Source organism: Dermacentor variabilis, chromosome 4, assembly GCF_050947875.1.
Source record: "Dermacentor variabilis isolate Ectoservices chromosome 4, ASM5094787v1, whole genome shotgun sequence".
Lineage (NCBI taxonomy): Eukaryota > Metazoa > Arthropoda > Arachnida > Ixodida > Ixodidae > Dermacentor > Dermacentor variabilis.
This window is the reverse complement of record NC_134571.1, coordinates 175,945,356-175,970,493: the sequence shown is the minus strand read 5'-3', so window position 1 is coordinate 175,970,493 and position 25,138 is coordinate 175,945,356. Positions and strand designations below refer to the sequence as shown.

Below are 25,138 nucleotides of genomic sequence, written 5' to 3'. Positions count from 1 at the left end.
ACCGATTATTTTCCCTCCTGCCGCTGCTGGTTAATGGCGGATTGTATGTGGTTGGTTCGCGGTCTTGAATGCTCCACGATACATAGTATCCGACAAACAGCGCCGCGGCTATAATGCACACAAAAACACAAACAGTAGCCAGCCTTTGCATCGCCACAATCTCATCCCGCTTTGAGAAGCTCAGGGCCGCAGGCTTCTGCGGTTTCACGTCTGCCTCGGGAATGGGATGTCCGGGAAATGAAGACAGGCGCTTCACTGGAAGCTTGTTTCTAGGAGGAGACGCAATGATGGGTGTCGCGAAGCTGGCGCCAGTCGTGCCGATGAGCTCCTCCAACTTGGAAGGCGGCTTGAACGGATCGAACTTTGCTCCACGATGCACGTTTCTCGGCCCTCGGAGGGCATGCCGCTTATCACGCGTGCCTGCCATTGAGGCCCGCTTGTGACTTCGTGATCCCGAACGAGGTTGTAGAACCGGTCGTTCAATGTCGCGCAGTAAGTAGGCCGACTGCGACTTCTTCTTAACAGGATCGGCAGGTATTGGGGAAAACGACACTGCCCTGGGCGACGCGTACTTTGCAGATTTTGGAGGCGACACTGCGGCTTTGAGCGCGTTCCACCTCGTCTCCCTCAGTGGCCAAGGAATGGGATTTTTCGGTGGACCGCCACCACAACTGCCGCGTTCCGTGACAACGACGAAATCCGCCTTTTTCGCTGCTGTCACGCGGCTTCGCGACGGACGGGTCGCTGTATCGTGTTGCTTGACGATGCATTTCTTCGTTTCAACCGCGGCCTGAGGATAGGGTCGCGGTGGAGCAACACTGCTTTTGTGCGGATTGCACGACGGAAAGCCGGCAGGCACAACACGTTGTTCCGCCGCCTGAGAATTCCCTCCCCGACTTTCTCGTCCCTTCTGCTTCGAAACGTATTCCATATTAGCATCAGGTACAGCGTAATCATCCTTTTCTTGCGCGCACCTTGTGTACTTACGACTCACGTTCTGCGGAATTTCAGGTCGATGCGTGGAGGTCTTGTCTGGCGTGATCAGTGGCGGCAAAGACTTCCGGGCGCATTCATCTGGAGTCTGGTGCCGTTGTGGTCGTCGAAGAACACTCCTCACTTTTGCCGAAGGATTACGACCATCTGGCTGCACTGAAATCTGCGCTGAGTCGCGGGGTTGTGTTGATGCAGGCTGAATTCCCGTTGTTCCGGGAGCTGTCCTCGTCTTTGACGCAGGACGCAGTGATGACGGGTTGCTCTTGGCAGCAGAAGCTTTGACGCGCTGGCCTGGTGGCTCTGGCGGTGCAGCTCCTCTCTGCGGCGTCGACCTGGGACCACTCATTTTGTGGCGTAGCAGCGTCTTGCTAGCAGCCAAGCGTTCACCTTCGAACCTCTATTCGAGAAATCTGGCAAGCAGATGTCCGCTGTTCCTGTCCTTGTTCCTTAGTCAAACGACGAAAGACGCTCTGTTCACGCTCACTTCACGTCTTCTTCTTCGGCGACGTTCACAATGACATCAATTGGTCAGAATGATACAATGGACTTAGTCATAAAATTATCATCTTTTGGAGAAAGACATATCGTATTTCGGGAACTTGAAAAATACAAATGTCCTAAAAATATGCAAATGCTTTAGGCTAATTAGGCGGTTACGAGGCAGGCGATCACGAGAAGTGAAAACGTTGTGCTTTCGTTGTTTCCCATAAATTCATAATACATATTGCGCGCCATCAATTTCGTTCTTTCGTTGCGCGTCATTTGCAAGGCAAAGCAGAAATTATAGCATTAGCTGCCTTGCCAAAGAAAATAAATTTTCGAACAATGTTCGCATAAAAAATATTCCGCCAATGGATAGAAAATTCTTTTGTGCATTTAGGCCTCTGATGATTTCAGCGATTAGTATACGATGGATTACATTAGGCTATTCATCGTTTACAAGGGCTTAGTCTTTAACGCAGCTTCTTTCTTTTTGCAGTAGAAAGACCTCAATGTTTGTCATCTATATGTTATTGGCGTCTGAGTAGCATCCGTGGGGAATGACTGAATGAATTAATGAAGCTAAAAGAAGGGTTATGCCCAAACGAGGGAGCAGCTTTCTTCACAACTTTCTTCCGCCTATAGCACCCTAACGAGCCGCTGCTTCGACAAAGCGTCGCAGGCACGAAGCACCGCGCCTTGCCATGTGACACTGGCGTCTATTCATTGTGTCGATGCAACAGCCTCTAAAGAGCTTTCTGTAAAGCATCGAACAATTACCTTGCTACCAGAAAAGTATCCGAAAAGTGAACGATGCACCAGATACCTATAGATTACCGCGTTCATTTGCAAAACAAATCAAACGCCAATTCTGATGCAAACACTGCCTCAGCAACACCCATCGCGACATCAGAAACATCAGCATCAACTTCATCAACAACTTCAGTAACCACGAAGACGACTTCGACACAGACGACGCAAGGCAAACACAAGTACGTCATCTTTTAAGAGAAGAATGCCACCAAATATCTTTCTAACAGCACCAATCAAGACTGCGCCTATTGCGCGGACAACTGCGATGACACCGCATGCGACGGTGAAACGAAATGGTACCATTTTATGGCCTCAGAAACCTCGACGAACGAGCAGTCATTTCGGGAACGGCGCATCTCCAACCATCAGGAACGAGACGATTCATTCTCGAACAGTACATAACACGTGAGCGCACTATCCCCCCCAAACGAAACTCGCGACGTAGTTTCTTCAGCCCGCATTAGCTTCAAGAGAAACAACTGCTCCTGCTACATAAGGTGCATCAGCTTCAGTTGCGTCAAGATGTAAATGCGTACCACCGTCTGTGGTACGCCTTGCGGTGTATGTCCGAAGCGCAATGGCCAGGCTCGTCCACCTGAGCTATGCTGGACGTCACCGGACTGCATGCGCTTTCAATGAACTTCTCAGTTCAGTTCAGTTTATTGTCCTTAAAGACCCCCGGAGGGGGTATTACATAAGGGGTGGGTTTAACATAAGTTCTACATTTGGTACACTTCATAAGTTATATTCAAAGTGATCAATCACACGCTGTAGGAATGAAGACAGGCAAGTGACGCTAACAATGTCAGCAGGAAGGCCGTTCCAGTCTTTAGCTGCTCGAGGAATGAATGAGGCGGAAAAATGAGTGGTTCGGGCACGCGGGCGTGCGACTTGCTGCGGATGACTGGTGTGGTGAGAGATGCGTGCCGCAGGAACGATGTATGGCGCATGATGAAGGGTACTGAAAAAGAACTTGTAATAAGACCAGCAACGCGTCGGCGATTAGACAGTAATGTTAGTCCGGATTGTGTTTTAAGTGCGGAAATACTGACATCATATGAATATTGTGAGTGAATGAACCTAGTAGCGCGGTTCTGAAAAGATTCAAGTGAGGTGATAAGATATGTTTGGTGCGGGCTCCAGATGGCAGATGCATATTCAAGTTTTGCCCGGACAAGGGACTTGTAGGCAAGCAGTTTTACGTTTTGAGGTGCCTGGCGGAGATTACGTTTTAAAAAACCTAGTGTTTTATTAGCAGATGATATGATGTTAGAAATATGTTTATGCCAAGACAGATCATTGCATACAGTGACACCTAGGTATTTATAGGACTCTGCTAGTTCGAGAGGCATTAACTTCTAAGTTAATTCCAGAACTATCTTGGGTCATTGGACTAGCTGTCGGTTTCATACTTTTCATTTATAAATCTCTCCTTCATGCACTGTGCAATGTTGTTTGGTGCGCCCACTCTCTTGCGGGAGATGGGGAAATAGGAAACATCGTACAGACAAGACTGTGTCTGAAAGAAGAGGGAGACAAAGATTATGTCGAGAAGTCTCGACAGAGCGTCGACGTTCCTGGTTCCCTGGTTCCTGTTGAATTCGACAGAGCAACCGTTTCTTTGACCTGCAGTGGTGTTTTGGCTAAGTATCGGGTGATTTTGGGTGTCTGACTAACCTTGTTTTAGTTCCTGGATGATTGGCATTGATTGTTGTGTTCATATAGGAGGTTTAGGTATATATAGGTATAGTAACTTGCGATTCGCTGATTATATTGCCTTGCATAGTAACTCAGGGGACCAACTGCAATGCATGCTCGCTGACCTGGAGAGGCAAAGCCGAAGGGTGGGTCTAAAAATTAATTTCCAGAAAACTAAAGTAATGCTTAACAGTCTCGGAAGAGAACAGCTGTTTACGATAGGTAGGGAGGCGCTAAAAGTGGTAAGGGAATACGTCTACTTAGGACAGGTACTGACTGCGGATCCGGATCATGAGACTGAAATAATCAGAAGAATTAGAATGAGCTGGGGCGCGTTTGGCAGGCATTCTCAGATCATGAACAGCAGGTTGCCATTATCCCTTAAAAGAAAAGTGTATAACAGCTGTGTCTTACCAGTACTCACGTACGGGGCAGAAACCTGGGGGCTTACGAAAAGGGTTCTACTTAAATTGAGGACGACGCAACGAGTTATGGAAAGAAGAATGATAGGTGTAACGTTAAGGCGTAAGAAAAGAGCTGATTGGGTGAGGGAACAAACGCGAGTTAATGATATCTTAATCGAAATCAAGAAAAGGAAATGGGCATGGGCAGGACACGTAATGAGGAGGGAAGATAACCGATGGTCATTAATAGTTACGGAATGGATTCCAAGGGAAGGGAAGCGTAGCAGAGGGCGGCAGAAAGTTATTTGGGCGGATGAGATTAAGAAGTTTGCAGGGACAACATGGCCACAATTAGTACATGACCGGGGTAGTTGAAGAAGTATGGGAGAGGCCTTTGCCCTGCAGTGGGCGTAACCAGGCTGATGATGATGATGATGATGATGATTGGCATTCCTTGCGTCAGCCATCTTGAGCAGATGTCGGCCAGTTCTCCTGGCTAGGCGCGATCCGCCTCGTCAGCATCCCTGCCACCTATTGAATTGCCAATAGATTTATTTTTTCGCAGTGGCGTCAGCACAATTCCTGTGACGCTCTTGCCTACCAATGGCGGTTCCATCAGGATCATGAATCCACAGGCTGTCCAGAAGGCACTTAAGACAACGTCCAACCACTTCCAGACCATCACCGATGTGCGAGCGTTCGAACGGGGAGGTATAGTCTGTCGTTCATCCGACCAGACCTGTGTTGAAGACCTCTTGAAATGCACTTCATTCGCTTCCACCCCAGTGAGTGCTTTTGTTCCGCCTCACCTTGCGTGCACTAAGGGTCTTGTACGGGGCGTAGACTCCCGATTAAGTCCTACTGAAACCCTGGACAAGGTATCCGCAGCAGGCGTCATTGCTATCTACCGTTGCAAACGACTGGCATATAACGAGAGGGTTCCGACAGAATCTGTACTTGCAACTTTTGTGGTCACATCATGTCCATCTGAAATAAAGGTGTGGCCTCTTGTGTTCCGTGTAGAGACGCTTGCATCACGTCCAGTCCAGTATCAGAATTGTTGGAGATTCGGGTACAGCGCAGGAGGATGTAAGTCTAGCTTGCGTTTCCGCACCTGTGGGGATGGTCATTCTGCAAGTGAACGCTCTGCTAAATCTCAAAAGTGCTGCCTCTGTTGGGTACAACACCCAGAAGACTATTCGAACTGCTCAGCGCGCGCTCAAGAAATACAAATTCTTGAAATAATCGACCACCGTCGCTGCTCCCGAAGAGATGCAATTTCAGTTATCAAAGACAGGGCCTTCGGATACTCTGGTGTTACAGCGCGCAACACTCCAAGCATGAATTTTTTTCTCTGAGAAACAATTGACTCTGCTGTGGAAAAGCAATGGCTAAAGCTGTGGATAAATTGATATCCATTCTCTCTGATTGCTTAGCGTAAATCCTTTCGAGTCACATGATGCGCATAATGCAGACCACTAAGACAACAATGCACTCCCCAGTATCTAACGCCACACCTCGAATGCCTAGCAACCAGGTAGAGACGCCTTCCACAGTTGCAGAACATTTCACAGACACAACTTCGCTAGTCCAACCAGACGAGGATGAGCCCTCTTATTTAGACACTGTTAGTGTCACAGATATGGAACTTGACACTCGAGCTTTTAAACGTATGGGGTCTCTAATTTCAAAAACTATAAACCAAAAATAAAAAAAGAGTCAACCATCTCCTGAGCTTACAGAAAGTATTCTAAAGGCAGCAGTTTCCGCTGCTGTGCGTTCAACACCATTGGACAGTTGAAAGTGCTGCAGTGGAACTGTCGTTCTATATTTTCAGCTTTAACAGATTTATCTTGTCTATCTATTCAATTCAATCCAGATATCTTACTTCTTCAAGAAACGTGGCTTTCACCAGAGAAAATTTTTCATTTAAAAGGTTTTCCGTCTTCCCGATTAGATTGAGACTCGCGCGGTGGAGGATTAATGATACTTGTTTCCAGTAAAATTTGTCACAAGGCAAAAATTTCTTTTCAAATCATGGACTGCGACTGCGAAATTTTGGCCATAGATTTATGTCTCCCAGCATACCATCCCTTTTCAATTATACATGCTTATTTCCCCACCGGTGTGCAAAGTACACGCCAACTTGATAGAGCTGTGGCTGCCTGTAGAAAAGAAATTTTTTTTGTAGAGGATATTAAGTCGCATCACGTGTTGTGGGGGCTAAAAACAGATTTGTGTGGTAAGCGACTATGGAAGCGGACTGTTGATAGTCGCCTTTCATGTCAGAACACAGGACAAGTAACGTTTGCTAGAGGTCCCTTTCGTTCAGTGTTAGATTTAACAGTTTGTAGCGCTGGCATCAAGGTGTTGTCGTGGGTAGCGTTTGACTCAGCAACCAACAGTGATCATCTTCCTGTGTCATTTTCAATTGTCCAATAACATCTTTAGAATAATATGCATGCACATTTGTGTACCGTACGAAATTTAAGACTTTCTTGCGTTCTGCCGTTTCGAAACTTGCCATTGCCAATGATAAGGAAATCGCTTCAACCATTTGATCAATTCTAGAGCATTCCCGGAAGCAAGCTGAATTTGTCATCCCTTCGGCTCAAGGCACCGCTTGTCCTTGGTGGAATAATGAGTGTACGCGGGACTATAGAAAAAAAGGCCGCTTGGAAAATGCTTCTGCATAATCAGTGCCCGACAAATTGGAAAAATTATCAGTTTCACGCTGGTGTATTTAAGCGTACTATTAATCGAGCCAAAGAGGAATAAGATATTAGGCATTACGATTATCTCTGTGATTTAAAAAATAAACGTGCTTTAGTTGCATTCCTTCGTCTTAGGAAGGTGCTACCAACACCCTTAACATTAGAATCAATTGTTTTGACCCCGCAGGAACTGAGCGCCTCCCTAAAAGAGATTGCCGAAGGCTTAGAGAACGGCCAGGCTCCCGGCTATTCATTCTACATTAGATCCTTGGGATGGCTTTACTCTAATTTCCTTAGCTGAACTAAATGAGCCTGCACTATGTTTAGCGAATTCAGCCCCTGGCCCTGATGGTGTCACAAATGCAATGTTAAAATTATTGTTACAGGATTCGCCTAACGTTCTTTTAGACCTGATGAATTATTCAATTAAATATGCTTGGATTCCGTTGCAATGGAAGCTCGCCAAATTAATATTGATGCTTAAGAAACAAGAAGGAAGGTATGTATTGCAGAACAATAGGCCCATTGCGCTTACATCAAACATAGTAAAATTCATTGAGAAGCTTCTTCAACCTCGTATCAAGAAATTCATTAATAATAATTCCATTCTTAGTCCCTATCAGATTGGTTTCAGGGCCGGCTGCTCCATCTGGCATGCCCTCGTCGACTTAGAAAGCCGAATACAACTCGCTCGACGTCACAAGCAATACGCTGCCTTAGTGACGCTCGATATCGCTAAAGCATACGACACTGTGAAGCACACTGTATTGATCAATCGTTTAACTTCCTGTGGTGTCCCTGGGTATATAATAGCGTGGATTCAGTCATTCTTAGGTGAAAGAGAATTCTATTGCTACGAAAGCGGCGTTTCTTCTTCTAAGCAAAAACAAACGAGATGCGTACCGCATGGCTCAGTCCTTTCCCCGGTGCTTTTTAATACTCCCATGAGCACACTGCCTTGTCATCAAGAAGTAACTGCTTATGTTTATGCAGACAATATTGCGTTTTTTGCATCTGCAAACGACAACCACACCCTGTACCAATGGCTGCAATCTTACCTTTAGGCTCTGGAGAGGTGGTAATATGTTAGGCACTTAACACTCAATGCTAACAGATGTGCTGTTCTCGCTTTTCCGATACGTGACATAGTGCACATTTCTTTGTCTTACCACCTTCAGGACATACCACAGGTGCAATCTGTTAAATACCTCGGAATAATTTATAATGCCTCTCTCAATTGGCGCTCACACATAGATCATGTTACTGCAAAAGGTACCCGTGCAATTGGCATATTGCGTAGGCTGAGCAGTCGTCGAATAGGATTGAGAAGAGATACACTCCTAATGATATATCGTATGTACGTTCGCCTTGTATTAGAATTTGGTTGCGTGCTCTTCTCTGGAGCTCCAGCCTATATGTCCCGTCCTCTAATCCTCTAAGAGAAGCATTAAGTCTGTGTTCAGGTCTTCCTAAATTTGTTGCAAATTCTATTCTTTATCTAGAATCCCGTGTTCCTCCTCTTTCGTGCAGGTTCCGGCTTTGACAGTGCAGACGTTCTGAAAGATTTATGAGTCACCACTGCGTCATACCCAAACAATTTCTATTTCCGAACCTGCATTGTTTTTCGGTGTCACCTGGCCGCGACTACATACTGCGCAAATTATATTCGTGCAAAAACTGTTGACTCTTTGGGCGTGCGCATATGCGATGTACTTCCTATTCCCGACAGAGCTGTTGCAACGAATATTCAATTCGAGAACATTTTTCCTAATAATGCAAAATTACTTCCACACCGTATTCTAGACGGTATATTACAAGACCATCTCAAAAACCTTCAAACAAAAGTTGTAATTGCGACAGATGCTTCACAATGTGAAGAAAAGTCTGGTATAGCAATATTTTCCCCGATTCTCGATTGGACATTTCTTCTTCGGCTGCCAAATTTCATACCGCTATTTTTAGGCGAATTCAGGGACGTGGTGCTGGCATTACGCAAATTAGGACGATCAATTACGTCAGCCGTGACAGTAACTGATTCGTTGTCATTGTGCTCATCCCTTACTGCCTCTAGTGATTCTCGCGTGATGCGGACATTTCATTCATTGGCACCTGGGTACTTGAGAAGCGTGCGTTTGGTTTGGGCGCCTGGTCATAAAGGACTAATCATAAATGAAATAGCAGACTCTCTAGCCAAGACACCGATAAGTGGCCCGATTCTCCCTTGCTGCCATTTGACTGCTTATGTTACCGCTGCTAGATTTCGCAAGAGTGTCATTATACAGGCAGTATCAGGCTCCACAATTACCAACTCTGTGAATTACGGACATCTCCTACACCCTTGGCACATAAATTTTTGCAGAACACGGAAAATTGAAGTGTCCATCACAAGGCTGCGCTGCCGTATACCTGCATTGAACTTCTACCTCCACAGGGCTGGTCTGGTCCCCTCACCATTATGCTCATTCGGTGGCGAAGCGGAGACAACAGACCATTTCTTGTTGTCTTGCAGACGTTTTTCTATTATAAGAAAACGACTACTCGAAATCCCGCTACGCTCTATCGGTCTAACTTTATCAGAGCCTGTGATCCTACCTTTTGAACCTCCATTATTGGGTTCAGCCACAGAAATGTTTGCTTGGCAATCCAATATTACCTCATTGAAACAAATCAATTTCCATGTCCCAGTTCGTTATTTTAATTGGATGTTCTTGTGTGCGTATGGCCACCAGTTGGACTTCTGTGGCTAGAATGCTGTGGTCACTGCCCAGATTCTCCAGTAGGTTGTTCCAGGCGCACTGAGTCGACCCCTTGACCATTCTTAGGTCAGGGCAGATATCCCTGCTTACGCTGTTGTCCGTTCTGGTTGGTGTTTCACAAACCACAACAGGAAAACCGCATACTTCTTCCGCTTAGCATTCGCAACAAAGTTCACGTGGCCCCTATTCCCCGGAATATGCACCCTGACAGTCATAAAGGTCGAAGAAAGGCAGGAGCACAAGCCCTGGCTCGACTCTTTGGCGATGACACATCAAACACACCAGTTCTATACACCGACATGGCCCACTAACCACAGAAACGTGCCCTATGTCTAATCCTACTAGATAGTGCAGACATTCCGAGGGCTTCGGCGACACTCAACAATGTGGACAGTGGCATGGCGGAAGAGGCAGCCATCACCCTAGCTATCGTACACGTTTCAACCATGCCGGCGCCGGATGGACCTATCACAGTGGTCACTGATTCTCAGACCGCCTGCAGGAAGGACTTTGGCACAAGGGAGGGTGACACCCTACACACACCGCATCCTTACATCATCACACCCCACAGCGTTACACAGGGTGCGTATCATCTGGAAACCTGGACACGCCTCTCTCCATGGTAATGAACGCGCTTATGCGGTATCCCGAGAGCACGCTAACCGGGCGCCATTGGAAGAGCTGTCCAACCCAGACGACGCACCGACAGAACCACTGAACTACACTGAAACTCTACAATATTACAGAGATACCAGGAGACACTTCCCTCTACCACATAATTCTCTTAATCGAGAAGATGCCGTCGCCTGGCGACAGCTTCAGACTAATTCATTTCCCTGCCTCTTTTATCTTCACCTCTTCCATCCTACACAATATCCCTCATACTGTCCCTATTGTGGAGCAAAGCCCACAGTATATCATTGCACCTGGAAGTGCCGACACCCTCCGGGCTACTCCCCTATTCCTCCACCTTACTTTTGGGAGACTGCGCTGACCAGCTCAGACCCGCAAGAGCAGCGGGTATGAGCGGGCCCGCTGCAGGCCCGCAGCGGGCCAGCTCGCTGATCCGGCGGGCACGCGGAGTGGCGCGAGCCAATGGGGCCCTGAACTAAGGGCTCCACCCTTCGAGGAAGTCGCCCAATCTCATGACGAATAAATGTTTTCTCTCTCTCCATCTTAGACTGATCGTTCTCCCTCCAAAGAATAGCTTTCTTTTATTTCTTATCTAGTATTATTAATTATTATTATTGTTTATACCCGGTTTTCATCTGATTTTTTCCTTTTTTCTCCAAACACAAAACATTTACTTTTAAACTCCAACGCTCAAACTGCTGACTCCCTTGTTATTACTATTATTTTTATGCACCTAATTGAACAACCCGACTCTTGGCCAATCCCCACTGTGGGTATGTGCCACGGCCACTCAGGACAACAACAACAACGACAATGTTTGTCTACGCCCACAACCTCTTGCTCGCGTCACACAGACACGCATACACATATACATATATATCTTACTGCCCTAGCACTCCGCACAGATGGTTAACCAGCGAAGCTGACTGCCGGATCCCTGAACACGTAGTTGCTGCTTGCGCTCAGCTGCACGAGCGTGTTCTTGTGTCCGAGCTGCAGCATCGACACGGCATAGACGAGCTCGCTCCCGGTTCTGCTCTCAGAGTTGCTCATCGAGAGCTGTCGGCTTCCTAGGAATACGCATATCGCATGGTCTACCCATTTCGGGACTAAAGAGAAACTGATCAGCGCGCGCTCAGCTGAGACGGCGAACAACGACCTCACCAGGGGGGTGAATCTGCGCTAAGGGCGCCATTGGCTGTTTTGAGCAGACGCTCTTTCGACGCTAGCGCTAAGGTCCCCTTCAGTTACGGCCCTAACCGCAGAGCGACGCAGAAGCAAAATGGCGGCGCAAGCGATTGTTCACGTTGTCATGGCAACAGGAACAGCAGCCGCGCGGCGCCTCTTCCAAACGTTTTTCTTTTGTTTTTATCACGCCGACCCGTTCCGCTCCCTTCCCCCTTTCCCCCATGCCGCGCACGCCGCTTACTTCTTTTTTTGTTTTTACCTGTACGCAGCGCGTTCTTTTTTTATCGCGCGCGTGCTACGGTGCACCACGTGCCTGCTCGCAAGCAATGCGCGCGCTACGCCGCGCATTTGCATTGCTTGCGAGCTGGCGCGTGGTGCGCTGTGGGCTAAGCGTTCGCGCGCACGCGGTCTTGCCCATACTTATCTGATACCAGCATGTGCCGGGACATAAAAAAATTCCACTTCCAACACAACAGATCTTTGGTCTCGCTTTATTGACTTCGTTTCCGAAAACAGATTTTTCTTATAACGTGGTATGATACACGCTCAAAAAATGAGCAAAGATGAAAGGTGCATGACATATACAAGAGTACTAAACGCAAAGGCTCACAGACGGTAAAATAACAAAAAAAAACGCTATAAAACGCGAAGGCCGTTTCATGTACACACACATAAACAAAACAAGATTTTTATATAATGTCCTCAAGACCGAAATGTAGACGAGCTTCTGATCTATGCAGTAAGATATTGCACCAAACTGTTCTACATGAATGACATAGTCATGACTATAGAAGGAGAAAACACACAGGTAATCGCAAAAACAATGACACGCAAAGTACCTAAAGAATAGAAAATGCTAACATTGTTTGATTGACAGCCATACCAAAAACAAGACATTACTTATAAACCTGCACGAAAGTTTATGAAATGAGTGACATGTTCATTACTACTGAACAAATTGAGAAACATGGCAGAACAAAAATAACATTGTAATAAAAACTGAAATACGTATTATCCCGTTATTTCGCACTTGGCCACAACTTGAGTAACGATCGGCAAGGGGAACAGAAGGTAGTCGACTTTTGCAGCAGCGCATAGAAAACAATTGCAGAAAGGCCTATGCCTCAATCAAAGACCAGGTTAAATAAGCCAACAACACTTTTCTTTCGACCCGAATGCAGTGCTTAGCAATAAAATTACGTCACTTAAGGCACTAAGTCCTACCTACTGTGCACTCCTTTGTATAATAAACACGAACTGCGAAAATCTGCATGTAGGACACTTGCAATGCTCATGCTTTCCAGAATAAAAAAAAAACGCGTCATGCCTACACATGAAGGTTGTTCACGCGGTTTTCCCATCGTCGGTTACTGAGATAGTACACAAACACGAACAGTAACTTTTCAACTGTTAGTATGTGTGTAGAACGTGACACACAGAGAAAGCACTGAGGGCGCTATGGAAAGCTCGACAAGTTACTGAAGTTGCAGAATGAGACTTGGCACAGGAAAACACAAGTCATAGACGAGGTGACAATGAGGAGGAACATCTATTTGTCAGTTTTCTCTACTGACAAGAGGAAAGCGTAGCACAATCAAGGCGCAACTACGTCCGGAGGCTCATGGAGCACACACATGGACAGGGCTGTGTTCGTGTACGTGCGCCTTCTGAAGTCCTTGGGTCTGTGCGCCCACCTGCTGTCTTTAGGCGCCCGGAACAACCTTGCAGGGCTTGTTTTTGAGGTATTTGTGCACCACCGCACGATACACGAGCGGTACGAGTCGTGAAACGGGTGAAACGTCGCGGAGCACAAGCACACAGCTACCGAGGACCACGAAACTGACGAAACTACCCACGCCGGTCAATGCACAGGAGCGCACGCTTCGCGATAACAGCCGATAACGAAACATGGAACGTCATGCAGCGGGCTAAGGGGGCGCCGGGCCGGCGGGGCCGCACGGCGCACGCGCGGGGACAGTCAAAAGTGAGGGAATTGCGAGGGGGTCAGGAGGAAGGGGGAGAGTTGTGGGAGAAGGGCTCAGCCATATGGATCGGCGCACATGCGTGCGGCGATCTACGAGGTCATGCAAGGGAAACGGATTTCCGGGTTCGCCCTCTCCATAGATGGCGCCAATTACCTCTGTCACCGAAACTGGGGAGTTTCCCCCCGCTGACCTCACTACTGGCGCAGCCAATCGCGCGCTGTTTTTCTCTCTTTCTATATTTTCCCTTGCGAATGCTCATTGGGTTGCGCAGGAGGTGTTTGCAGAGCCCAGGCAAGAGACGGCCGGGCGGACGAATCGGCTAACCATATACAGCTTCGCTGTAGTAGGCCCTCACTCGTATTTTGGGGGCGCACTTACGAAAAAAAAAAAAAACCGGTGCTTTACTTCCTACGTCCTTTTCGCTTTTGTCGCATATTTTTCCGTGACGTAATATAAAACGTCGCGCGGCACGTGGTACCCACGTGAAGTAAAAGCCGATGCCTGGGAAAGCTGGATCTTTCAGTGCATCCTGCATACCGTCCAGTTCGGAAGGAATCGGGAAAACGGGTTTTTTTTCAAAAAGGAAAAAAACGTGGCAAGGAAGGAATAATAAACACAGACATTCTGAATCAAGCACGTTCTTTAAGGTTCGGTAGGCGTGACTGAAATTCCGGAAGGACACACTGGAAAAAAAAAATTGGGGAGGGTTTAGCAGTTCATTAGATGTTCCTGATGTCCGCTAAAATGTGTTTTCAAGAACGGGAAGAAATGGGCTTCATTCTACGTTGTGCAGGTCCATTCTTAAAAAAAATTACACCCTTTGGCTATTATCTTGTCCCAAAAGAATAATCGTCAACTGTCTTGCCCGAATTACCTTTCTTTAACGCTGCCAGCCCGATACATCGCAGCCACGAACGGCTTGTGCACTATAAGCGTGACAGAGCGTTCTCTATAGGAAAGTAGCGAGCGCTGAGTGTAACGCGTAGTGAAAAATCAAGGGGTTTCACGTGCCAAAACCACAATCTGAATTTAAGGTACGCCGTAGTACGGAGTCGAAAAACCGAAATCTAAGCACACGGGTGTTTTCGCGTTGAAGCCCCCTCAAAATGCGGCCACCCTGGCCGGGACTCGATCACGCGACCACGTCCTTAACAGCCTAACACCATAGTCAATAAGCAACCAAGGCGGGTTGGGACACGTAGTTAAAGCCGTCCACAGGGCGTTTTCTATGGCCAGGGAGTTTCAGAGAGGGCGTTGTGGCAACGCCCACGACGTGTTCATTGGAAAGGGTTTACAGATGCTTCTCCCGCGCCCCTACCATGGATAGGGTCGTGCGCTCTCAGTAAGAACACGGCGCCGTGCGGCCGCGCTCCGAGGAGCGCCAGCGCACATGGGGTGGCCGCGCATCGAGTAAGCGGCGCAAGCGCATAGGGGCTTGGAGGTGGGTCTTCGTGTCGTGTGTCATCTGCTAAAGCACGGCGCGCTCCGGTGCTTGAGCAGATAACGTTCCTGTATACGCTCCCGCAGGGAGCATATACAGGAACACTATGAGCAGACGACACGAAGCCCCTGCGAGCCTGCGCCGCTTAGCTTCAATGCGCGGCCACAATGCTTCATGTTCTTACTAATAGTGGTACGACCTTGTACACTCGCGCAAGACATGGATCGCAGCAGCAGCAGTAGAAAAGACGAGAGAAGAGGCAAAGAAAGCTTCGTTTTAAAATGATCGCTTAAAACAAAAAAGTCCGCACCGAGAGCGATGCAACGACGGTAGGCGCGCATTACGAGCAAAATATTTTCATGGTCCCAAAGGACAGGTAAAATGCGGGGATACCATGCCTCTCAGCCGCCATTGCATAAAGTAGCTCATTAGCATATATGGCGCACATCATCCCACCAGGAATTGTGCCGGAAAATGTCTGCAATGGCGGCCGAGTGCAACGTAACACCACGTCAAATTAACATTTACGAAGCGGCCATTCCGGTGAAGTTCCTGACGTAATATTCCTTTCAGCAAATCAACAAGCTGACGTGGCGGCTATCTCAGACCGCCACCACATATAGGGAAAATTGCAGGTGCGTTAAACGGGGTTCTGCACGTTACCGCTGACTGTTTTTTAAGTGCTAACACCGCAATATAGCTGCCAAGGACCAGAAAAAAATGTTTTACTAGTAAAAGCCTATAGCTCACGTCATGTTTCGTCATTTTGATGAAAACCCCCCCAAAAAAAGTTTTGCAACGCGTATCGAGAACAGAGCCTCTGGTGGTCTCACCGATTCGTTCTGGTTTAGCAGGGACTATACATCAAGCGTGTGGTTACTTCAGCATAGAAAAGTATTAATCGTATTACGTACACGGTAACAAGCTTACAGCAGCAATATCAATTATGCTTGTGATTTTCACAAGAAAGGCGCGAACAGAAATGTCACGCAAATGTATTCGTTAGCAGGCACTGGAACTTGGAAAGCCAGTGCAATCCAAGACTAGCGGCATTCCCTTAGGCTGAGGGGGGGTTTACGGTTATTTCTATCTTGAATATTGCTGCGATTGTAGCGTGGTGCTTCGTCGTCCGGCCGCATCGGATAGCTACGCAGGCTCTGGCGCAGATTCTCGGCACGACGTGTCAAGGAATTCCCGCTCTTATCATCCTCAAGAGGTAAGCCGAATGTCTCGCATTTCTGAGAAGTAGACAGAATATTCGGTATACTGCCGGCGCTTACTTCGTTGCAATTGTGCTATAGTGTATGTTCTGTTATGTTACTTGGTTTGAAGCGTGACAGGCGCAGCAAAAGCGGTCTTCTTTCTCTGTAATGAAAAAGAGAGTGACTGTTTTAGCCGAAAGGTAGCCGAAGTTATTGTTTACATCCTTAGAAAGACCCATTAATTTAAATTCTGTACAAATGAATACGTGAGCCATAAGTAGAATGAATAGCACGTCTGGGTAAAGTACGGCACAGCAACTTGCCCCGAGAGAACCTATCGACGCCCAGCAAGCGAATCTTTGGGCTTTCTTAAGCTTAGAATGTTGCCTATGGCGGCTGCACAAAACGCCCGAAATCAATTTTGCGCGTCTGCTACATGCATCGCACCCGTAATGAAAGCCGTAGCGAATTGTCTGTTAGCGTTACGGCTGCTCCGTATGGTCCAATGCCACCATCGGGGCCAGCAGCCAGTAACAGAGTTCAGACTGTACGAGTCGAAACAGAGCCCTCTCAATACGGGGTTTATATGACAGTTTTTACGTGCCTTAGTTTTTCGACTAAGTGTATGTGCAGTCTACCGCAAAAGTTTAGGGACCATGCGAGCGTACGCGCGAAGCGGCCTTTCCGCGAAAATTCTGGTTCACCAGCAGTTGTCGAGAGAAGCTAGACTGCAAATGTCTTTTGTTGTTGTCATAGTTCGCTCTTTCTTGCGCGACGAATTCTTTGACAACTGTGGCTACGCGTTTCTCCCATGAAAGCAGTGTCAATGTAACTAATATTGTTGGTACTACACACGTGCTGCTGGGCTTGTATCACTTATCAGAAGATATTAAACCCCTAAGGGCTCCTCGCAAGATCTAACAGGAGAGAGATGAAGTGTTGGAAAATGATTATATTCCTCAGTAATGCCAGTTGTTACTATATAGTAATATATTACTCTGACAATAAATCTATAACTAACCATTATATAAACACAGTGAGATATACAAGCTCTGACATAATCGTGGTACGGAGAGAGTGTGGTAATGGCGGGGACGGACGAACCAATCAAATAGAGGCGGCAAGGGCCTCTTCAATATATGTCCCCACCTTCACTGGGCAGTGGCGAGGAGGAAACAATACAGTCGCCCTTGTTTGGTATGGTCTGGCCTGGTCCGTAGAAATTTGCTATCGGCTGTACAAACCACTGAAAAAAAAAAGCATCGCAGCGTGCTTTTTTATCGAAACGCTTTTGTCTCCCCTTGCGGGATGCCTTGATAATCCCGACGTGATGTTCTTGTTATATTATTCGTTCGCACAGCGTAAGTCCGTGCTGGCCATCTATGGCGACAGCAAACCGTCAAATAGAGAGAAGACAGCCGCATTTTACGAAGCTCTATCGTGAACCAAGCATCCAGATCTACTCGGGCCTTTTTTTCTTTCGGCAATTCCGTCGACATCAGCCCACATTCTGAAATCAAATGTACTTGTCACGTTATGTCTGACTTCTATCCGCCTAGACAATGTGCCAAATGCAAAACATATCGGTAGTTAATATTGCTTTGATTTGCCCCAGATAATACTGATCAATAAAACTTTGAATTTGGCATGACTCAAAGCTGATAGTACTCTGGCATCGTTTACAAAAGAGCCGTAGACGCAATAGAATCCTTCACGTAATATATGCACTCGTAAACTGGGATACATAGCCCAAGGACGAAGCAGGAACACGGGACGAGCGCTAACTTTGAACAATTGATTTATCGCAGCCGGTAAGCATATATACACTCACAGGAAAGCGACTGCAACAAACGCACTGAAGGGAAAGAAGAAAGGAAAAGCAGTCATGTGACTACTATGCCAAAAAATTCAAGCTCTTTCTTAAATAAAAGAATAGACTGCGTGCTAACACAATCGTCACCTGCTCTAGCTATCTCAGCTGCTTCCACAATAAATCAATTGTTCAGAGTTAGCGCTCGTCCAGTGTTCCTGCTTCGTTCTTGCGCTCTGTATCCCCGTTTACGATTGGACTACCTACACCCCCAAACTTCTTCCCTGGTAATATATGCGCACCACACGTATTCTCGTCTGTTCCCCATTGCGCTTCGGCAAGGGCCACTGATCTAGTTTCACTACATTTAAAAATTATTCCCCGAATTGAACGCTTTCACAGTGACAGATAACCTTGCCAAGGTGCTGTAGAACGGGCACTCGCAAAAAGCGTTCGGCATCGCACCCACCGCCGCGGAAGTCATCGCGGTGTCCTGTAAAGTCGGGATGCCGGATCACAGTAAACGTTGCAGCGCGCTATTGTACCACTTATAATGCAGTGTCACCAGCCAAATTGCAAGCATTTCTGCCGTCGCAGTCGGCGTCACCATGAGGCGTCCCAGGGCGATAACCGTCGACGCGCGCCCTACGCGTATGTGCGAGTGAAAGCATGTAAGGATAGCCGACGATCGCTTTTCAATCTCGCCCGCGAGCAAGAAAGGAAAATCAGGAAGAAGCGTGCAGGCTTCCGCCGGGCGCGAGGCACCCAACCATGCGAGGCATCGGGGGGAAAGAAGAGAGAGCAAGCGGCATTCCATTCCCGCTGCAACTACCCATGTGGCGGCTGCGCGCGGCAATTTCACAGGGGTGAATCTCCGCATGGCTGCCATTGGCTGTTTTCGAGCAGACACTCTTTCGACGCTAGCGCCAAGGTTTTCTTCAGTTACGGCCCTAACAGCAGGGCGACAGAGAAGCAAAATGGCCGCGCTAACGATTGTTTACGTTGTCATGGCACCCACTCCGGCACCCACTATGCCGACCCACTCCGCTCCCTTTCCCCCATGCCGCGCGCTGCTTACTTTGTGTCCTTTTTACCTGTGCTTAGCGCGTCGTTTTTTTATATACGTCTTTATTTCTGCGTTTAATAGGCCGAGCCTTGCGGCAGGAAACGGGTGCTCTATGGCGAAGGGGCCGGTGCTCTTTTCTTCCTCGAAGTAGAGTGGTCTCGAGGTCGGCTCTGCAAAGAGGCGGCCAGGCCCTTCCTTGTCCCTGAAAAAGTCCAAAAAAAGCACTCCAAAGCAGGATGAGTCCTTGAGCCCGATGTTTTTTTTATCGCGCGCGCACGCGCTACGGTGCAACACGCGCCAGCTCGCAAGCAATGCGCGCGCTGCGCCGCGCATTGGCATTGCTTGCGAGCTGGCGCGTGGTGCGCCGTGGGCTATGCATTGGTACGCACGCAGTCTTGCCCTTTCTTATATTATATCAGCATGTGCCGGGACATAAAAAATTTCGCTTCCAACACAGCAGATCTTTGGTCTCGCTTTGACTTTGTTTCCGAAAACATACCCTGGTGCGATACACGCTCAAAATATGAGCAAAAGTGAAAGGTGCATGACATATACAAGAGTACTAAACACAAAAGTTCACCGACGGTGAAATAACAAAGAAATCGCTAGAAAACGCGAAGGCCGTTTCATGTACACACAGATAAAAAACAAGAATTTTATATAACGCACTCGAGACGGAAATGTAGGCGAGCTTCTGATATATGCAATAAGATATTTCACAAAACTGGACGACGTGTATGACATAGTCATGACAACTATAGAAAGTGAAAACTCACTGGTAATGGCAACAACACTTACACGCAAAACACCTAAAAATAGAATGAAATGCTAACCTTGTTTGATTGACAGCCATACCAAAAAAGAGCTTACTTATAAACCTGCACGATAGTATATGAAATGCGTGACATGTTCATTACTACTGAACAAAATGAAAAAGACATGGAAGGATAAAAATAACATTGTACTAAAAAGTGAAATACACATTATCACAATATCTTGCACTTCGCCACAACTTGAGTAACGGTGACAAGGGGGAACAGATGGTAGTCGGCTTTGGCAACAGCACATAGAAAACAATCGCAGAAAGGCCTATGCCTCAATCAAATACCAGGTGAAATAAGCCAACAACACGACTTTTCTTTCGCCCCGAATGCAATGCTCAGCAGTAAAATTACGTCACTTAAGGCATCAAGTCGTACCTACTGGGCACTCCTTTGTATAATAAACACAAACTGCAAAAATCTGCATATAGGACACTTGCAATGCTCATGCTTTCCGGAAGCAAAAAAAGCGTATCATGCCTACACATGAAGGTTGTTCAAGCGGTTTTCCCGTCGGCGATTACTGAGATAATACACAAACACGAACAGTAATTTTTCAGCTGTTAGTACGTTTGTAGAACGTGACCCAAAGAAAAAGCACTGACGGCGGAATGGAAAGCTTGGAAAGTTACCCAAGTTGCAGAATGAGACTTGGCACAGAAAAATACAAGTCATAGACCAGGTGACAATGAGAAGAAACATCTATTTGCCAGCTTTCTCTACCGGCAAGAGGGGAGTGTAGCACAATCAAGGCGCAGCGACGTCCGGAGGCTCATGGGGCACACACATGGACAGGGCTGTTTTCGTGTACATGCGCCTTCTGATGTCCTTGTATCTGCGCGCTCACCTGTTGTCTTTAGGTACCCGGAACAACCTTGCAGGGCTTGTTTTTGAGGTATTCGTGCACCACTGCACGATACACGAGCGGTACGAGTCGTGAAACGGGTGAAACCTCGCGGAGCACAAGCGCACAACTGCCGAGAACCACGAAACTGACGAAACTACCCAGGCCGGCCAACGCACAGCCATAGAGAAAGAATGGCACAGCAGCGCACGCTTCCCGATAACAGCAGATAACGAAGCATGAAACATCATGCAGTGGAGAAGCTGACGCCGGGCCGGCGGAGTCACTCGAAGGTGCTGGAGTTGCGAGGGAGGGCGAGGGGAGAGGAGATGGAGGGGGGGAGTCTCGGCCATCTGGATCGGCGCGCGTGCGCGCGACGATTACCTCTGCCACCAAAGCCGGGGAGTTTTCCACCGCGGGCCATATCTTGAGCGCGATCTGTGTCGGTGGCTGTTAGCTTTTGGCGTGCTGGATGTTCTCTGCGCTTACTTTGCGTTGAAGCGATAGAGCACGAATGTCACTTCGCTCGCTGCTGCTGCCGCGTTACCTCACGCCAGCGTTTCGACAGCCAGTTTCCGCGGTGATCGAGTGAGATGCGTTTACTTGAGCGCGTGACACCATGCTTGTTAATGTAGTTAGTATGCCTGCATGTGTCTATAAGCTTATAGGGCCGATAAAACTACTAATTTGCGATCGAAATCAATTATTGGCCTTTCGGGCGAAACGATGACATTTCTTTCTCCTTTCCCGTTAAGCAATAAGCCTCTGTTTTATCTAGTTCCATTTCCTCAGTGCATATTGTGGAGACTTGCAGATGATTTTAGCGCTCTAGAACGAACGGTGCAGCAGACTTTCATGCTTCCTTTACCTACCGCTGACCCGCCGTGGTTGCTCAGTGGCTATGGTGTTGGGCTGCTGAGCACGAGGTCGCGGGATCGAATCCCGGCCACGGCGGCCGCATTTCGATGGGGGCGAAATGCGAAAACACCCGTGTGCTTAGATTTAGGTGCACGTTAAAGAACCCCAGGTGGTCAAAATTTCCGGAGTCCTCCACTACGGCGTGCCTCATAATCAGAAAGTGGTTTTGGCACGTAAAACCCCAAATATTATTATATTATTACCTACCGCTGCATTTTTTTCATATCCTACGCCGACTAATTTCGGAGGCAATGTATGTGCTCTTGCTTTACAGCACAGCTTTTAGGCGTACGTTCCTGCAGTGAGCACCGCAGCGAAAGGTGAAAAAGTGAACCCTTAGTGTGATATGAAAGATTTGAGCTGCTGTGATGCGCACCAACACTCAACCGCTCGATGCGTCCTCGTAACTTGTCTCAGCTCGACCAGTGTACTACTATCCTACTATGGTCTGCTCGCGCTAGACGTTGCTCGAGCTTGTTTGGTTTGCTTGGTTAGGTCTCGTTGCCGCTTGTTTCGTTTATCATGGTTCGCGACTGATTTGTAAGTTGACTGTATGCGCGACGCGAACTTTGTAGTAATTTCTGGAGGCCACGTTGCACCAGAGATTACAATGAAACCTTCGACGAGTCGTGTATAAGATCAGGCGCGCCTGACCCGCACATGATTTCCTACAATCGCCGATTTTACAACATATCTCTCTGAAACTCTGCCTCAATATATCGCGAAATACCACCGTAGAGCTTCACTTAAATTTCCAGTTACGCAGTACCGTAATCGTTGAAGAAATATTTTTTTCAAGCAGCGTCGTTCTTCAGGATAGGGCTCACTCTTGCGCAATATCCATGTCAGGAATGCACTTAACGAAGTGATTTCCCCCAACCAAATTTGCCATATCCAATTTAAGAGGCAGCTAATTTAAATTAATAAGAAAACAGCAAAAAATTAATAAAAAGACAAACACCTACAGGTTACATGTACCAGTTTTTTTGTTGACGTATCCATAATTGAAGTCGGACTTCTTTGAGTCGTGTAACCTACTCTTTTCTCAGAGCATTACATACGGACAAGATGCACACATTGCACTGTATGTGTGCCTTATGCTGTCCATGTTTAATGTGCTAGGGAAACATTAATTATGCAATACCAACTACTGTAACTCTCAACCCTCGTATCCTCTGAGTATCTCAACTTGCCTCTATTCTCCACCATCGCCGCCAACAAAACAGCCGCACGTAAGGCTGATGACGACCGGGTTTGCCATCCATCAAAAATATGCAGATCTAACGCACTTACTATATTCCATGTCCAACGAAGTTTAGCACACTTATTAGTTCAGTTCAGTTCAATTTATTTCCAACAAAATGTTGGGGTCCTCCAGGCAAAAAGTTGTCATAGACAACTTGAGGGCGCCTGGGGACCATACAGACAGCAGGCAAAGTGATATATTTACAAAAGAACAGTTTGAAAGACTTTACATCACAGGGTATTTTCAAATAGTGAAAATAATATACAATCAAGAAAAAAATCAAATACAGATATGTCTACTACGAACATACAATGAAAACATAAAAACATGAAAAATAAATATGCACTTGTGTTAAAGGGTTCTTCACTCATACAACAAAAAACGTCTTATTTGAGACTTGAATTTGTAGAGTTTCATGCTGAAATTTATTTGGGAATTCACACGCTTTATTAATGCAGGTATTTGATAAGCGAGCACAGCCCTTCCGAAATTTGTACGTGTTCGTGGTGTTGCTATCCGTTCGTTACGCAGTGCATAACGAGCTGACGTTGTGTGTGCTGAATGTAACAGGTTATGTTTATGTATATGTAGCAGGAGTTTGTAGTCATATATTTTACTCGCTTTGAGCAAATTGTGTTTAATAAACAAAAGATTAGTTGGTAGATCTTTAGGTTCACCATGATAATTCTCAAGAATCCTCAGCACTTTCTTCTGTAATACCTCCAGTTTGTTATAATTTGTAGTCGTTGTAGTGCCCCAAACTAGTGTGCAGGAGGATAAACGGGAGTAGAAGTGGGCATAATATATGGCTTTCTTTAGCTGCAGAGGAATGAGATCTGATAATTTGAATAATAAACCAACTCTTCTGCTTAGTTCTGAGGTTAGTTTGTTTAGGTGTGTATTCCATGACATACCTTCTTCAAACCACACACCTAGAAATTTCTGACATTTAACGCGTGCTATGACGGTGTCCTGGAATGATATTGAGTGTATCAAGCTGGCGCGTTTCTGCACGGAATCAAGACGAGTTTCGGTACTAAGGGCCGTTTTGCTGGGAATCTGAAAATTACCGACGTTAGTGAAGTATTCATTCATATCTGTGAGTGCTTCAACATCCGTTTTACCATGAGCAAAAGCTGCAATGTTTATGGGACGCTTCAGTTTCGAATTTTGGGACAGATTGTTGACCTCGTTCCAAAGCTTTCTAGGATCATTAAATATCCTAGCGAAAAGGCTTTGATAATAGCAAGTCTTAGCTTTTTTCAAATATGCATTTAATTTATTTCGGTACTTTTTGTATTCGTTGAGCAGAGCAGCGTCACGTGCCTGTACAAAGGCGTGATACATCTTATTTTTGGTTTTGATCTTTTTGTACAAGCATTGACTAATCCAGGGTTTACGAATTCTTTTTTGCCTCGGGGAGCATTGAACAAGCGAGAAGCATCTATCATAGATAGCCTTAAGCGTGTGAAAGAAGAGGCGGTATGACTTGTCAGGGTCACTTTCTGCGTAAACCAGGTTCCAGTTTGTATCTTCTAGCGCATAATAAAATTGACGTAGCAGATGTGAATTTATTTTACGATAGTTTGATTTTTACGATAGTTAATTAAATAATATAGAATTAATTCAAATGCGCACATTTCTGTTTATTTTCAAGGTATACACGTTCTGTAATCTGATGCAATATTTACGCTTATGTAGCGCGTAGGTCATGACATTAATATTGTGTAATGTTTACGGTCGTGAAGTACACTGTTCGCAAGATGTGTGTGTTCTGGGGAATGTAAACTCTGGGACGTCGACACAGTTTTCTCAAGACTTCGAAGACGATGTACAATACTCGTGGAAGAAAGAGTACTAATGCTGGGTGTACAGGGCCGCAAAGAAGTACGGCACATTATTAGAATATGTCTAAAGCTTCTATGACATTGTGTCAAAATGGTGCGTACCTTATGGCCCATGTATCAAAAGGTTAAGAAAAAATAGTGACCGCCATTTGACTGCTGTGAAGAAGGGTGCAATCGAAGCTCAGTATCCGCGGCTCTTCCTTGTCGGAACGCCTCGACTTAGCGCTACCTAACGATGAGGTCGGCACGTCGACGACGAGCCCTTACTCGCGCGACTTC

At 46.7% G+C, this 25,138-nt stretch overlaps 1 protein-coding gene across 1 annotated transcript in view; it reads left to right on the top strand.

Moving 5' to 3' along the window:
* Positions 1-16,212: 16,212 nt before the first annotated feature.
* LOC142579954 (uncharacterized) overlaps positions 16,213-25,138 on the top strand; it is a 62,539-nt gene continuing 53,613 nt past the window's right edge. The window contains exon 1 of the mRNA XM_075690637.1: positions 16,213-16,321. The gene's annotated coding sequence lies outside the window, so the exon portion shown is untranslated. The remainder of the gene's footprint in view (positions 16,322-25,138) is intronic.